Source organism: Gallus gallus, chromosome 12 (assembly GCF_016699485.2).
Source record: "Gallus gallus isolate bGalGal1 chromosome 12, bGalGal1.mat.broiler.GRCg7b, whole genome shotgun sequence".
In the NCBI taxonomy this organism is placed as follows: domain Eukaryota; kingdom Metazoa; phylum Chordata; class Aves; order Galliformes; family Phasianidae; genus Gallus; species Gallus gallus.
In genome coordinates, this window is record NC_052543.1 from 3,994,228 (window position 1) to 4,010,125 (window position 15,898).

At 38.4% G+C, this 15,898-nt stretch overlaps 1 protein-coding gene across 14 annotated transcripts in view; it reads left to right on the forward strand.

Moving 5' to 3' along the window:
- The window catches only part of ATP2B2 (ATPase plasma membrane Ca2+ transporting 2), a 392,203-nt gene that overhangs the window by 189,805 nt on the left and 186,500 nt on the right, over positions 1-15,898 (forward strand). For 2 of the 14 annotated variants that reach the window (XM_040646616.2, XM_040646618.2), the window contains exon 1: positions 12,407-12,463. The exons of the other annotated variants lie outside the window; for them this stretch is intronic. The gene's annotated coding sequence lies outside the window, so the exon portion shown is untranslated. Of the gene's footprint in view, positions 1-12,406; positions 12,464-15,898 lie in introns of those variants that run through there. 14 annotated transcript variants of the gene reach the window in all.

The window sequence follows — 15,898 nt, forward strand, 5'->3', positions numbered from 1 at the left end:
TGAACAATATAGCATCCAAAAATAAGACCTTGGGACAGCCTTGTAACTACATGTTGGCTTCGATGGGCTGAGTCACACAATTTTTCATGGGAAACATTGCAATACCTTACATTCTGACCAGCCTGGTACTGCTATGTTGATTTGTGAGTGGTTTTGTTTCCACTGTCTCTCAGAGTAAGGCCAGACATGGGCAGCTTGGCTTGGAATGAAAAGTCTTTTTTTCTGCCTGCTTGCCATCTCCCCTGACTCTGCAAATGGAAGACTGCAACTTGCTTTAACTGCAAGATAGCAGGAAGATTCCAAAACTCAGTCTAAATCATTTACATTACACTCACAGATACAACAATTATATGTGGGGAAAATAAGCAGTGTGAGTGACACTGTGAGGAGGACAAAGCCCTGTGTCAACCAGACTACTGCAGTCTTTCAGAAAATTTATTCTGGACTTCTGCAAAGCGGCTGATCAGGTAATTCAAAGCAAACATGGCTGTTTGACAGCAACACAGCAAGTGCAGAAGTTGGCTGGGCTTGAAGAACCTCTATTTTTTTTTTTCCTGACACATAAAGTTCCTGATGAGAACAATATTGCAGAGACAGATGCCTCCTGTCTACGTTGTCATCCTGTCCCTTGGCTCCTGCCATTTGCTGCAGATGTGTAGTAGTCATGGAAATTATCATACTTTTGTTTTGAGGTATACATAATTTTTCTTAAGACTGCGTCTAAGGAAAAAAAAACATTGCCACTTGCAGACTCCTGAGGTTTGCTTTTGATCAGGGTTGATTTCTAGTCTCTGTTTTCCTGTTGACCAGATACTTTTCTTAGTGCAGCCGAGTGGAAAGGACTGGGAAGATGTCTTTGAACAACTTCCTGAATTTTGCTGGGAAACCAAAATGAAGGGAAACATGCTTTCTGCTGTTCAATTTGTGTAACTGTTCCACAAAAACCAGCATAGAGTTGCAAGATGGATGCCCTACTTCTAGTTACTGTTTTCCTCAGTAATTGTGCTCTTTTTTCATGGTTCCATTTTGCAGTGTTTGAAAGATTTCAATTCCTGACATCATTGTTTTTCTGCTGACTACTTCTCTGCCCAACTTCTTTTCAGGTTTCGTCTGTAGATCAAAGATTACTGTTTCCAGATTTCATTGTAGATTACCTGGTGGTAAAGGAATTAATACTACCAGCATTTTAGATACTTTTTTAGGAACATACGTGTGATGATTTATTTAAGAGATTAAAAACAGTGAACTCCGAACACTTTTTATGTAAAGAATGGGACTGAATGGAACAGATTAGATTTTACTGAGATGCAGTTGGACTAACTTTAAATTCTGTACTTTTCTGATTGATAGACAGCAATCAGCATAGCAGGAAGGAAGCCAGTGAGAGGAAGTAAATTACTTACCTAGCTTTTCATCAAAAGCTCTTGAATTGCTGCAGTGTTCAGTGTATTTATTTTTGAGTATTCAGAAATAGAACTGACTACCAGATCAGTATGATTAGATTTGCAATTACTGACCTTTTTCTAATAAATCCTATCTGCTGGTATTGTCCTTGCAAGCTTATTGGTGCTGTTATTTATTTATTTGCAAAGACTGACATCATTTATGAGGGTTTGTAATCATTTTGGTTGTTAGAACTCCTGAGTGATTTCTGTTCTCTTCTTAAGTGATTTCTAAAGATTCCCGGATTCCTGACAGAGGAGTAGCTAGCGTAATTTTTGCTATAATTAATGTTATGCAGCTATGAATGTACAATGATGCATTTTATTATGTGTTATAAAGCTTGCATTTTGTTTCTTTGGAGTTCTGAATTGAATGGTCTTTTAGCAGCGACTTCACAATTTGGTGTAATTCACAATTGTTATGTTTGACTTTATCACTTTTGTTCTGCTTTCTTTCTTTTTATTCTGGAGCAGTATGAAAGTCTCATCACAGGTTCATATGGGACATAGAGGATATTTTATGAAGTGTAATTCACAGAAAAAAATAATCTAAAAATATAAAAAATGGATACATTCTACATGACAGTGTGAGACAGTACAGGTGTCACAATGTTTTTTCCTACTGTACTGATTAATATACCTCATGTGGATGTTGCAAACTATCTAAATACTGCATGGAATAGAAGAGCATTAAATCTGTTTGCATATTGTTTCAGTATATCCACCTCAATGAAGTTACCATGTCTGTCACTGCAGTTTCCTTGGAAAATGCTGAATGGCTTCTCCAGTTGGGTGCAAGATACATTACTTTGCACCCATTTTGTATTTGTAAGGCTGTTTCCTTTGAGTCAAAACTCATCACTATGTTAAGGTTGCAAAAATTTAGATAAATACTGCTTTTGTTTCTTCCTGTAAGAATGATGCTCTCAATGGAAATCACATAGGATATATGTCTCCTATATAAAGGAACTGAAGTATCGCTATCTTAATAGAAAATATAAATGAAGCGTAACTACGATGTGAGTTGCAAACTGTGGAATGCTGGTTTTAGCCTTGTGCACGCTTGGACATGGTAAGTCTTGGTCTCCCCTCACTTTGGCACAAAGAATGTCTAAGCTCTTATAGATATTTTGTCCAATCTAAATGAAATGAGCAGGATGTAGTAAACAGATTAACGCTGTGTTTATTGGTAATTTATTCTGATGTGGGAAGTAAAGGAGCCATTAAGTGATGTATAAATAGAGTAAAATGAAGAGGTGCTCTGCAGCACTGAACAGTTTTCAAGTTAATCGTGCAAAGAACTCCAGAGATTTCTCTAAGGACAAGAAAATAGTCACCTTTGCTTAAGTAAGATTGAGATAAATATGCTTTCAGCTTGGAAGGTATGTTTTCAGCACAAAGGATTAAGAGGATTTGGCAGTTCCTTTGAGCTTGGCGTTGATATTGTAATGAGCTGTAAATAGCTGCCTCCCAACGCCTCCTGCTCCACTGTGCCCATGAGGTCAGCCCTGGGGTCTGAGTAGGACCAGGAGGTCATCTCCCTTCAGTCTCCAGGGGCTGAGCCTCGGATACCACTCCAGCTCTTGACAATCTGTCAGTTCATCACAACTCGCTCGAAGTGCTGCTAGCTGAAGGGAAAGCGCAGTTGACACTATGACCTGTTGGAAGCCTTGTGCACCCTCGTGGCCCAGGCTTTGGTGTGTGAAGGTGCAGACCTGGTTAGCAGGCAGCATGGTGCTGGAGGAGAGCCTGGTGAGTTTTGCTGCTGCCTGGGGTGACAAGCGGGCACAGCATGCAGTCCTTGTGCCTTTTCAGTGGCATGTCATTTCACTGCTTTGATGTAACACTGTTATTCCTTAGTGGCAAGTACAACTTCCTCCATATGCATTTGCACTGTTTCTTTCCAAAGCAACACAAATCATTATAACTTTTGCAGTAAGGATTTGGTAGATTGCATCCTATTTGTCTGAGAAAAGCCCACTGACTGCTTGTAAACACAGAAGCAAGACTGGGCTGGTATCTACAATGTTTAAAAAGGAACCAAGAGATCTTTATGCTCGTCATGCTTCAAGGGCATAGAGGATCTTGAGATTTCTGCAGTGAAGTCATAGCGTTTGACATGTCTGCAGATTTTCATCAAGAAACTGGGCGTAACCAGCAAACAGAAACGTTATGAAAATATTTAGAATCAAATAGAGAAAATGTAAAATGATTCAAATTAAGGTAAATAACAAACCAAAGTGAAAGTAACTATTCACGAATAACATTGAGCAAAAGATGAATCAGGCATTTATATTCTAAAACAAATCCGAGGCATTACTGTTATTTAGGAAGAATAATTCTGGAATTGTAAATCCTGGCCACTTCCAATATGGTGAGAATGATAGAATCACAGAATCATTAATATTGGAAAAGACCATTAAGGTCATGTAGTCCAACTGTCAAGGGGCCCTGAGAAGGTGCTCTTTTGAAGTCTGCTCTTCCCAACTTACGGATCAGAGGGAACAGGTGGATGGAACAAATAGGGAAGCAATAGGTCATTAGAAAGAAATGCCACTTTCTGGGATGCGGCTTTGTCAAATAAATAATTGTGGCCTTATTTCTTCTGAGTTACCAAGGAATAGATTGGTTTTAAAATCTGTATTAATATGTGGTTTAATATGGCAGAGTAGCCCTATGGTTAGAGTACTGTAACCCATTCATGCTATGCATGAGATATTGGATAGTGAAGTCAGTAGGAACATTTTCACTCCTGCAGGTAGCTTTGCAGTAGCTGACACTCAAAATGTCCAAATGTCTGCATTTCATTGCATGAGGAGAATCTTATTCTAGTTCTGCAAGATAATAATAATAACCAAACCAAACAACTTTCCCACCCAAACCTAGGAATTGGGGTCATCTGGAGGACTGAATCTGCTCCTGTATCGTATGACAACTTTTCAGGCTGACCTAGGTATTGGGGGAGTTTGCACCATTGCTATAATCTAGTAGAAATAGAAATATTTCAAGCTTTGTGTCAATCATCGATGTTTTTGCAGTAAATTCATCCATACATAGCATCCCTTATTTTGTAGTTTTCCTCACATTCTGAGCCCTGCTCTATTAATAAGCCGTGCTTGCAGTGCACTGTGCCCATCTAATCAGAGAAGCATGTGAAGATTTGTGCTGTGCCTCGCATTCTGCTCCAGGAGGTGTGAAACAAATGATCTGGGGGAGGCAGGGGACGTGTAGGACCATCCGTTCCTGTTTGCTGAGATGCGGTACCTTCAAGTCCTGCCTGTGAGAGCAGGAGCCTGCACTCCCTCTGCTTCTTTTCCCTTGTGTTGCATACAGGTCAGGATGCATTCAGAAGGGGCTCTGGTGCCATGGGGGAACACTGTGAGTCTTACCATGGTTATGAATTTCCAATATGTGCTGAGACAGATATAAAGGCAGTCAGTTTACATGCTGCAACAAAGAAACTTGACACCCATCTCTTTGGCACACCTCTTCACAGAGCTCTTGCCAGTGATTCCAGAGAGCATTTTTGCTGTTTTTAAATCTGCAGTAGAAACAGTTTGTGAAGTTGAGCATTTTGGGTAGTTTATAGAGGAGAATGCAATTATGATTCTGTCTGTGAAGGCCGTGTTTTTACAGTTCATAAGGTAACACAATAAAACCCAACAAGTAGCAGTGCATTGCTAACCTCTTTGAAACCTATATCCAAATTTCCACACTTTGCGTGTAGGTATATATTATAGAGATACAAAAGGTGTGACTTTGATGTTTAATTCTTCTTTGATATTCTGTCATGCTAATTATTTTTTTTTCAGTTTATTAGCTGCTGCAAAATGCAGCTATGATACAACACAGTACCCAAAGTACATCCAGTATTTTCTTCAGAGATCACTTTTGGATGGTCAAAATGCAAGTTTTGCATGTTAAGGTGGAAAGGCAGGGGGGGTTTCATGTTGGCTGTTTTCTTCCTGGTAGTGAAAAACAAGAAGTGCTAACCATGGCAGCTTTTGGTATCTGTTTTTAAAACAGTGTAGACACAAGTTCAGCATTGGGGAAAAAGGTAAATCCATGGGTCTGTGTTTTGGCCTCAGCCAGAAGCTTACCATGTGAACGTGTTCTGGTTTGCTTCTAAATCAGAAGCAAATTACTGGACAGTAGCCTAAGTAGGAGAAAATTCTGGATCCAGTAACCAGACAAGAAATGTGTGCCGTGACCAGTGTAGCTGATTTTCACGTTGTGCATTAGGACTTTTTTTTGATAAAGACAGTTTTACCTGCACAAGCTCAATAACTTGCAAAATAACACGTTTCTCCCACAGAGTAAATAAAGATGAAAAATGTGCTGAGCATATCTGCTGCTTTGTGCTAAAATGTTCTTTCATTGAAGGAAAATCCATGTCCATGTACATTAGAAGTGTGAAGGGAATACCTTTGGGCCATTGTGAAAGCATTTATGTCACTTTACCACTGTGGAAATGCTGTGGGCCTGTATGAATTGCCTTCAGCAGCCTCTCATGCTGAATTTGTGATTCAAAGATGAGAGCATCTTTAGAAATAGCTTTTCCTGTTCCATGCAGCCTTCTCTTATTTTTGGTCATTCTGTGAGTACAATAAATATAAAAAGCCATTAATACAGTTCCTCAAGGATTGGAAAAGCTTTCCATATCAATGTCACTCACTCATTATTTATAAATAAATCTTAAAATATTATAAATGTTTTATACTTAAGTGTTCTTGATAATGATAAAGCTTCTGCTTTACAGTATTACTTTCCATTGTGTATGTTATAAGTCAAATGTATTGTTTCAATCTTACAATACATTAACTATTCTAGAGATCACTCACACAGCTTCAGAATATGAAATGCTGTACAAATAGTGATATTTTTCTGAGAAATTCCGGCCTTTTTTAATATATTTTTTTATAAGTAGCCTTAAGATTTTCTCTTTTTTACTGCAGACTGATTTAGGTTTTTCAACCTTATTTTTAAGTTATATTGGTCATCATTTCCTTTTCTGTATGTTATTTTTACTAAGATGCTTATGCAACTAATAGAAACATGGGAGAGAAAGCTAGGAAGAAAATAAACAATATTATAAATATGCTCAATTTTCATTGATTAATGGGGAATTGTTGGATTCATGTTAATCTCAAGTCTCAGCAAGAAATGATTGTCTTGGGCGTTTCTGCATTCTATCTGGTGAACTGAAAATTAGCCCTACTGTTCAGAGTGTGCTTACTGAAAAGTTATTACGCACAGTGAGTAACAAATGTTCTGAGAAGACACTGGTGGGACTTTACAGATGCAGAGTGGTCTTAGCTTCATGCGGGTAAATTTTCCTGGAGTCAATCTGAAATTTTAAGCGTGACTTTTCTTTGTCGTGTTTCATATTTAGGAGAGATAATGTTTTAATTCACTTTTGAATGTATATTACTGAATTATATTCTGTATATATATTCTGTTGGACCAATGATGTTCTAATTTTCAAGGCAGTGAAGAACTTTGCTTTCTGCTAAAGCAAATGGTTTGATGCAAGAGAAGATGAGCCACTCTCCTGCTGGTTTTCAGTAATGTGTCAATGGGCAGTTTGGGTTTTTCCCCAGGCCGTTATCAATTTCTTGGGTCACATGTAAGCAGGAAATGGTTTGAAAGGTGACTCTGGGGAATAACGTACATGGGAGTAACGTACCTGAATTTCAAAGAAATGCAATAGTTTATTTAACAGTAATCATTCTGAATCTGTAAAATATGAGGGACCGTAGTAGGGGTGCTGCAAGTCTTCGTTCTCTCTTGTTTGTCACTGTAAGTGCTGAATGTCCCTGAATTTCGTGCTAAAACTAGAGAAAACATATGCAGGATATTCAGAGAAGCAGTTGTACTGCATTTGCTGAAGGGTAAGTAGTTACTAGACTCCTCAATCAATTAAATATAAATAAATAGAACAGCTGTAGCACTCCATTCACTACAGAGCTTTCTTCTCCAGAAATTACTTGTGTTGAGATTTGTAATGGCTAGTCCTATAAATCCGGTCAGGAATTCTCTTTTCTCTTTTGTTTAAACTGCCTTAGCCTTTTTTTTTTTTTCCCCCCTCCCTCTTTAGGAAAGGGTCAGAATTCCTTTCTTATAAAGCAATTGGCACTTGATAATAAAAGCAAAGCAGATGTTAATAAACACAGACAGACTAGTCTGTGTTCATTTAACTGAACTAAGCACATAATTGCTCAGTGAGGAGCTACTGTTTAAGTTTCTTAGGAGATTTGTTTGCAAGTCATCATTACAGGGCTTATCAGCTTTGTAAGCTGAATGTCTTCTGCTGCCACTAAAAGCTCTGAGAGGAATCTGAAAACTTTCAGTGGCTTGAATGGTTCCAGAAATCTAATCTTGTAAATCCCATTTGGATGAGCTACGTGTTGTTGCTGGTCTTTGGACTTTGCTGGGCTGATGGAGGAGCATTTGTCATGTTCCTTGCACATCTCAGGTTCAGCCAAGATGCACCTTGCTTGTGTTGAGATGTCTCACTTTGAATTTTCTGGTGTACAGGTGTATTTTTACACGTGAATGTGGCACTGAAGGACGTGGTTTAGTGGGGATGAGTTGGCAGTTAGACTAGATGATCTTAGTGGTCTTTTCAAATCTTCATGAAGATATAATTATCTGTGTACGTACGCAGTGTGCTGATTCTGTTCCTGGAGTCAGAGTGCATCGACTTGAACATGTTATGAGACATAACATGTTCACTTCGCTCTTTGAAGAAGGCTCACTATCCAGGTTTAGCAGTCCTTCTTAAACCAGAGGAGCACATTTTTGGAGTTGTGTTCATTCTGCTCGAACGTTTGGGACATTATTATTTTAGTTTGTGTATTTGCATTGTCATAATTATGGAGTAAGCATAGTGGGGGATGATCTGAGAATGTAAGAATAGTCCAAGCACAAAAGTACACAAACAAAATACTTAAATATGGTTCTCTTGATTTAAGAGATCTAACACAAGCATATAATTATGCCTGTATTGCTGAGGTTCAAAGGGGTTTTGCAACTTTCATTGTTTTATTTACCTAAAAAGCAAATAAAGTATTTAGAACATCTGTATGGTTTCCCTGAAAATGAGTAATTTACAGAGCCTTAAAAAGTAGCAAACAGGCTTTTTTTTTGCGTGTTTTCAAACCATGGCAAAGGTTGCTCTTGCTGACTGAGACTGGTTAGTGAGTACTCGTGAACACCTCGGAATTTCATGCCATTGCTCAGAATAGGAGATACTGCATAAAGATGTAGAGTTTTAAACATTTGGTTTTGTATGTAAATTTTTCATAATGACGTTCAACACTGTATTAGAGGTTTTTGCACTTGTTAAAGTCTGGAGAGATAATGGCTGCCTTGCAGTTATCAGTTACCTTTGGGGGCAGCAACTTGACACCTTCATAAAATATTACTGCTTGCTTGCTATCTGTGTGTCTAAAAAATGTGCTACAGTGCTGTGTCTTAAATACTGCTGCAATAGCACAACAAATCTGTAGAGATGAGTTTGTTTTTAACCTTCCTTATAGGTAAGGCTGAATTCCTTTACATGCACGGTTTTTGAACCGCGTTGTTTAGGACTGGGGGTACAGCACACACTTGGTTATTAAATGCAGAGCTCAGAAGTGATGTTCAGAAGGTCACCAGCTTATGCGGTGCCTACCTAGTAGCCGTTTTCATAATTCATGGTTCTTTCTGCTGAAAAATAATTGGTGTAAGGAAAATTGTTCGGAAGATGAGAAATGGAAGATTGGATGTAAAGGTCACCTCTGAAACTGTAATGAATGCAGCCATATTGATTTAATCAAAATTGCTTTTTATTTCAGGCCTTGGGTGGGCAGTTCTGCAAAAATCCTGATTTCTTTTAAGTGCTCTTTAAAGTGAGATGTTTTGTTCTTAAATTTGAAACTGCGTTGCTAAATTTAAGGAAATACAGGCAATTTTATGGAAATACAAGTAAACATGCCCCCTGTTTTTGATTATCTTTTGCCAAATTCATTACTTCCCAGTTCTGCTGTGGATGTGATTCATTTGGTTCTTACTTCCCCTGCAAGTTTTCTAGTATAAGTGTTTAATAAAACATAATAAAGGATCACATTTTGGGGTCGTGATTCTTAATAGATTCAAAAAAGGATAAGTTGCATATATCTGGCTAACAGAGATTATTATTCTAATATGGTGTGAGTGTAACATTCAGTTAATCTGAGCTTCACATATATGTTAGAAGCAGTGAACTTTCCAAAAGTGATGCGTTGAACTGGTCTTGAAAGCCCATTTCACCTACTGTGAGCCAAACTTCTGTCATTTTCTTTAAGTTTTAGCATCTGCCCCAGCTGACATATTTGTCTCCTTGACTTGATAAAAACAACTTCAGAATAATTCAGCATGAGAAAGTATGATAAAGGTGAATAACCTTCACTGTTAATAATTTAATTCTTACCTTTAGATTCTTCTGATCAGCTTCAGAGGGGCTGCTAGAAAACATTAATATTCTTGAAGATGGGAATAACACCGAAAAGCATTTATTGGGATAAATGGTGGTGCTGTGGTGTTTGCCCTGAAGTGCCGTTCCCAGTCCATGTGGGCACAGCCTCCTCTGAGCGAGCACTCATTGTTCGCATGCGTGGGGCATGGCTGTGTCTTGGCTGGCTGCGCCGGGTTCACTCTGTGCTTTGGCAGGTCACAGTGCCATTTGGGCTTTGTATAATAGTCGTGTGATATATTTACTGGTCAGTGTTTGTCTGCTCTAAATAAGCTGCACAGTTTGCTGCACAACACAGGCAAATCATCCTAGAGTTTCTTGTCAGTGCAACCAGTGAGGAGTGCATGGTAAGAGTTTGCCTGTGCATCACTGGAGTGAGTGGAAGTTGTGGGTGCGTGGCAATGAGTGGCAGAGCAAACTCCTCCTTTAGCAGCAAATGCTGCAGTTTGGGAAATTGGGTTGAAGTGTAAGTGGCTGTGGGGCAGAACTGTAAGTATTTCTCAGGATACACCTGCGTTTTTAATGCAAACGAGCAGAGAATATTTGCAGGACACCAGTAAGATATGTGCTAAGATATGTATTTTACTTCCCTTGTTCAAAAGGCAGACTTGCTATAACATTCGGGGTGCAGCAATATATTGCAGTGCTTCCTTGCTTAAGTTCTTCTATAGCATGAGATTTGAATAAAAATATATGATGTTAAATAGATAATTAGGTTGATTCCTACTATAAATCTTTATCATATTTATCACTTTGATTTAAGAAATGAGTCATCTTACAGCAATTTCTTCTCACTGCTTTGGAATCTTTTATGGATGCCTCACAAACTGCTTTCTTTTTGAAGTATAATTTTATTTTATTTTGAATCATTTGCATGTCTTAAAGGTAACAAGTGATGTAGTGCCAGATTTTCTTACTGTAACATTTTGAAGTATTTTTACATAATGTTAAAAAAATAATCTGAAGTTATCTTTTTTGAAGTCTTTTTCTTTTCTTACTTACAAATCTAAGCATGTTGGGCTGTTCTTTACCTTACCTGGAGGCGTCTGCCTGTGAAATAAGAATTTAATTCTGATCAGTGAAGAACCCATTAATTTGTAGAATGTGATCTTCTAAATTAGAAGTCCAACAATGCTTATCTTCATATACAGTATCACTCTTCCAGACTACAGTGCAAGATGTTTATTGATCATATAGGAGAATATGCTCAGCTCAACAGATGCAAAGAATTGTCACTTAAGGGTACCAGAAATTCATTTTGTCACTTCTCCATAGTGTGGCTGATAAATATAGCTGGCATCCATTAAAGTGCAATAACTTTTACTGAGATAATTTGAGGATAATTAAAAAAAAAAAAAGCTTCACTAAAAGCCTTCTTTCTTTGGGATATTTTATAATCCTTTTTTTTTTTTTCTAATCACAGTTTTGTCTTTTAATGATGGGTTAGAATGTTTATCTGTGAGAAATTAATGGTTTTTGAAAGCTTGGTGTTTTCATGTTGGAACAGCATTAGGTGGTTCTGCAAAACTGACCCTCTTTTGTGTTGATGCAGAGGCACTCATCCATTTGTTGCTCAGGTGCAGTGCAGTGCAAGGCAAACCATGAAGAGGTTCAGAGCAGGCGTGTCTCCAAAACAGAGGCTGTGTGTGGATGAAGAGATTTGTACTTACATATGCAGTTGCAGCTCAGTTTTTGGCAGGTTTTACACAAGTGCAGAGAGAAGGACTTGCAAAGGTGTCAAAACCATGTGTCAGGCCCTCAGCAAGAGGGAGGCCAGGGTTCACATTGATCTTGTGCTTCATCTGCCTTCTGTTTAACCCACTACCACTTGTTGGCCAGAACGTTTCCAGAACAGATGACTTGCAAGGTACCCTGGCTTTGTTCTGTTCTTGCTATTAGTCTTCATTTTCATAGAAAATATTTTAAAATAAAAGTGCCTGGAACTCCATTAGCTTCCTGGCTGGTGGCATATCCTGATAGTGGTTTTGAAAAGTCATTATTTCTGGTTTATGCTTTCAGCTTCAGTGGGCGTTGAGCGTTTTGCTTAATTTTGCACACAATTAAAAACCGTCTTTTCTCCGGCTCTGTAGCCTGAGGTGTGCACGCAGCCCAGGCTTTATTCTCGTGAGCAGGCACTGTGCATTAAAACATCAGAAGAATGGGAACTGCCAAGGCAAAGGAACCTGGTGGCCACTTTCTTTGCTGTCTTCCTTTGCAAGCTAGTGAATTTTGCAAGACAGCTGAAATGATCTAGAATGGAAAACTATAGAAATGTCACTTTATTTCTCAGGATTTGTTAATAAAAGAGAGCAATTACCTCCTCTGTGCTTTGTGTTGCCCTGTGCTGTGCGTTGCACTCAGGAGCGCAGAGCTTCTCCTGCCTCTGCTCCTCTAGTCAGCGAGCAGTCAGGAGGGGAGGGAGGGAGGGGAGAGGGAAATCTATAGGGGGTGGAGAGAGTGTGCTCCCCTTGCAGGAAAGGTGTGTCTCTCCTGACACATGTTCAGAGCACTCTGGAGTTAGCCTTAGGTAAGTACATCATATTATGGTCATTTATGCCTTCTTGCTGTAATGGGTAGCTGTGCCTCACTTGCATAATTTATCTCCTCAGTCAGTAATACAATCCCAGTGGTCGGAGGATTTCAGGTACGGGAGCCTAATGCTTTTAATGGTAACTTTCCTGCTATGCTTTGCTGTCCCTCAGGATAATTTTATGCTGTCATAACAATATTTTGTATTTTGGGGGAAGGTACACAAGCAGTGTGTATGAGGAGTGGTAACTCGAGTCATGAGGCAGATATGTGGGCTAGTGAGAGGGAATGAGTTTGCAGAGCCAGAAGGCAAATGATAATTGCTTTGAAAATGTTCTTATGTTTTAATTTTAGAAAATATGATGATAGAAAAAGTTTGTGAAAATAGAACCATGTATGTGAAAGAAAAACTGAACTATAACTATTTTTTCCAGGATTTATTACTTTGTGATGTTCTCTCTGAAATATTAATAAAGTGCATGTATTATTATTAACAATTATCATGTAGCATACATTTTAGCTTATAAACTGTGATGTTTTTCTGAAATTCATAGCTAAGAGTAAATGTTCAGAATTATGTGGCATCAAAAGGAACTATTTGGGAAGGAAAAAAGCAGCTTATCAATGACTGTTATCAAATAATGATTGTACTTTGTGTAGATTTATGTTATGAAAATGTACCTATTTTATATTTGAGCATAATTTGTTAAAAATGCATTCAGGACTGGATTTTGCCTTGTGAGAATTTCAAATGTGCTGTTGTTTCATTCCTTTCTTACTTTCAGACCCATTTGGGAGCTGTGAATTTTATTTGTCTCTAACTTGAGCTTAGGCACTGCTAGGAACAGTACTCAGATATTTAGTTTGGAGGTTACGTTTCTGCCTGAACTAACCAAACCCGTTAAAGGAATGAAATCAGACTAAATGTTTTAGGAGAGCATGTAACACATCAATGTCCTGCTCCCAATTGGAAGTAGGGATAGAGGAAAGAAGACAAAAGGACTATTTTTGATGAAATACGGCACCGTTTTGCAAGTTGTCATGTTTTGTCATCAAATTTTGCTTGTACATGAATTTTGAATGGATTCACATTTCAGTTTTAGCTGAAATGCAAATGATACAGAATGCCTTGATAGGCTGATGTATTTGGATTTGCTAATGCCTAGATGAATTTTATAACTTCTCTGAAAAGATTTAGCTGAAAAGGGATTTTCAAAAATACATTTATTTTTAAGGCTTCAAGTTACATCTGAAATATAGGCAGGCAGTGTGCCATTTATCAATTTAGCTGAAAATGTATCTAAGACCAAAGCTTTCTCATCCCCTCTGAGAGAGACGATCCATTCTTTTTAAAATGCTTGTATGTGGGCACGTCTGTGAAACTGCATTCCGCCTGAAAATACCCAAAGTTGATAAAGCGGGGTTATGTAACTAGTATTGCATAATAATGCATTTAAAGATATTCTAATATGAGTTTACTTTTATCACTGTTTCTTTAGGAGAAAAGGTTGTGGAGATGTGCCTAATTACCCTCCTTCTTTCAGGTTATCGGATGTCCTCATTTTCAAAGAGTGTCCTTGCTAACAGGGACAACCCGGGAATTTTGTAGGCTTTATTGAAAATGGGGCAATGTTCTAATTTCAGAAAAATCCCATGTCAACCAGATACACGAGCAACCCCAGAGCCTCACATGGACTCAGGGCATCCCAGCTGCCTGGGCTCTCATCGGAAAATGGTGTGAAGTGTAGGGGTGCTGCAGCTCCTGTTTCTGGGGAGAAGTGCTGGTATGGATAAAAATCGTTCTAGTCGTAGATGGAAGTGACACTGATGGAGTGTTCTCTGTTCAGAAGTGTGTTCAGTTATCCCTTTCTATAACTTCCATGTAGCAACAAAGCTAGTAATTAGTTGTGAGGATGGGACAGCCAAACCACGTCCATTGTCCCTTTCCACTTGAATGGCCAGAGCAGGCTGCGAGTGTTGGTGTGCGGGAAGGAATTGCACAAAGGCTGAGGCTAAATCTGAAGGAGGAACAGCTCACTGCACTCTCTGTTCTCAGACAGTTGTCAAAAGAGAAAAGCGGGTTTAAGAAGCATTCAGATTTGTTTGACTACTTGGTTTTCTCTGTACTCAAACTCAGAATATCTTACATGTATTTTAAAATAAAGAAGTCCTGGGATTATATAAGGGGTTACTGAAGTACAACATGGAAAAATCTCTGCTTCTAGAAGAAAGGAAAAGTTGAAACATTGATTCACACTATATTTTGAATAGTGCTAAGGCATGTCCAGTTGCATATGTACATAGAGGTTTCTTCCGAGGAAGAGATCACTGTGACGTCTCGCTTCTGCCCACTAAAAGCAGGTACACGCATAAGGTTCATGTTGGGTTTTACTGAAGCTTCCAATACTTGAGAAAATCCTATGTAATTGTGTGTTTTAAATAAAAACTTTCCAGTTTTTCTAGTACAGACACCTCAATGTATTTGAGGGCTTAAACTGGTGAAGCGTTATGGCATTGAGGATTTCTGCATGTTGGGTTCTACAGCTGGCTCCATAGGTGGCCCACCTTCCAGGTTCTCATGTAGACAGCTTAGTATTGAAATGCACTGTCATGTTTGGCTTTATTAGCTAAAGTGTAAGTTACATAGGAAACTGAATGCATTTTTCATCATGACTGTACGTCAGGACACAAGGGAGAGGTCTCCTTTGCTGGGTTTAGTGTTCTAAAATGCACCACAAATACATACATTCTGCTTGTCTTTGTTTTATAGCAATTGTGATTTTTAAAAATAAACAATTATACTTTCTGTGGCTTTAATTTGTAACAGTATAATACCTGGCATTGACTTGACAGCACCAGAATAGGATTAAAATAAGGCAGTTTTTTTATTTAGAGCAGCTGACTCTTAGCTGGGTAAGTCACAGTGGTAGTATTTCATTTCTTCAACTTGTGTCATTTTGCAGCATAAAATTTCATCTATCTGCCATCTCAGTTTCTTTTCTTTGTTTGAAGCATTTCATATACTCCCACTTCTTATAATTAGAATAATGATGAAAAATTTTCTCAAGGTTAAGAAAGCTGTTGTAACCACAAAATAGAACATGAACAGGCTGTAATTGCTTAGTGAAGATATGAAGCCCCCAAAGAGTTACAAGTCTTTGTGAGGAAGGTGTACTTCTAACATGCGGGAAGAAATGTCAGTTCTTAACAGTTGCTGATACTTAAGGGGCCAGATTTCAGCTGAGGTAAAGGAATGATTGTGTTGGAGACTATGTGCAACACTAAAAGCATCTGTGGAACAATTTGTAAGGTATTTAATGTTGTAAAAATCAACTGAAAGGAGTATTTGTATTTTCTTCATTAATTAAATAGGGACCATTTCAATGATAATGCATCATGTGGATTAAGTCCTAGACTTCTCATTGCTGCTAAT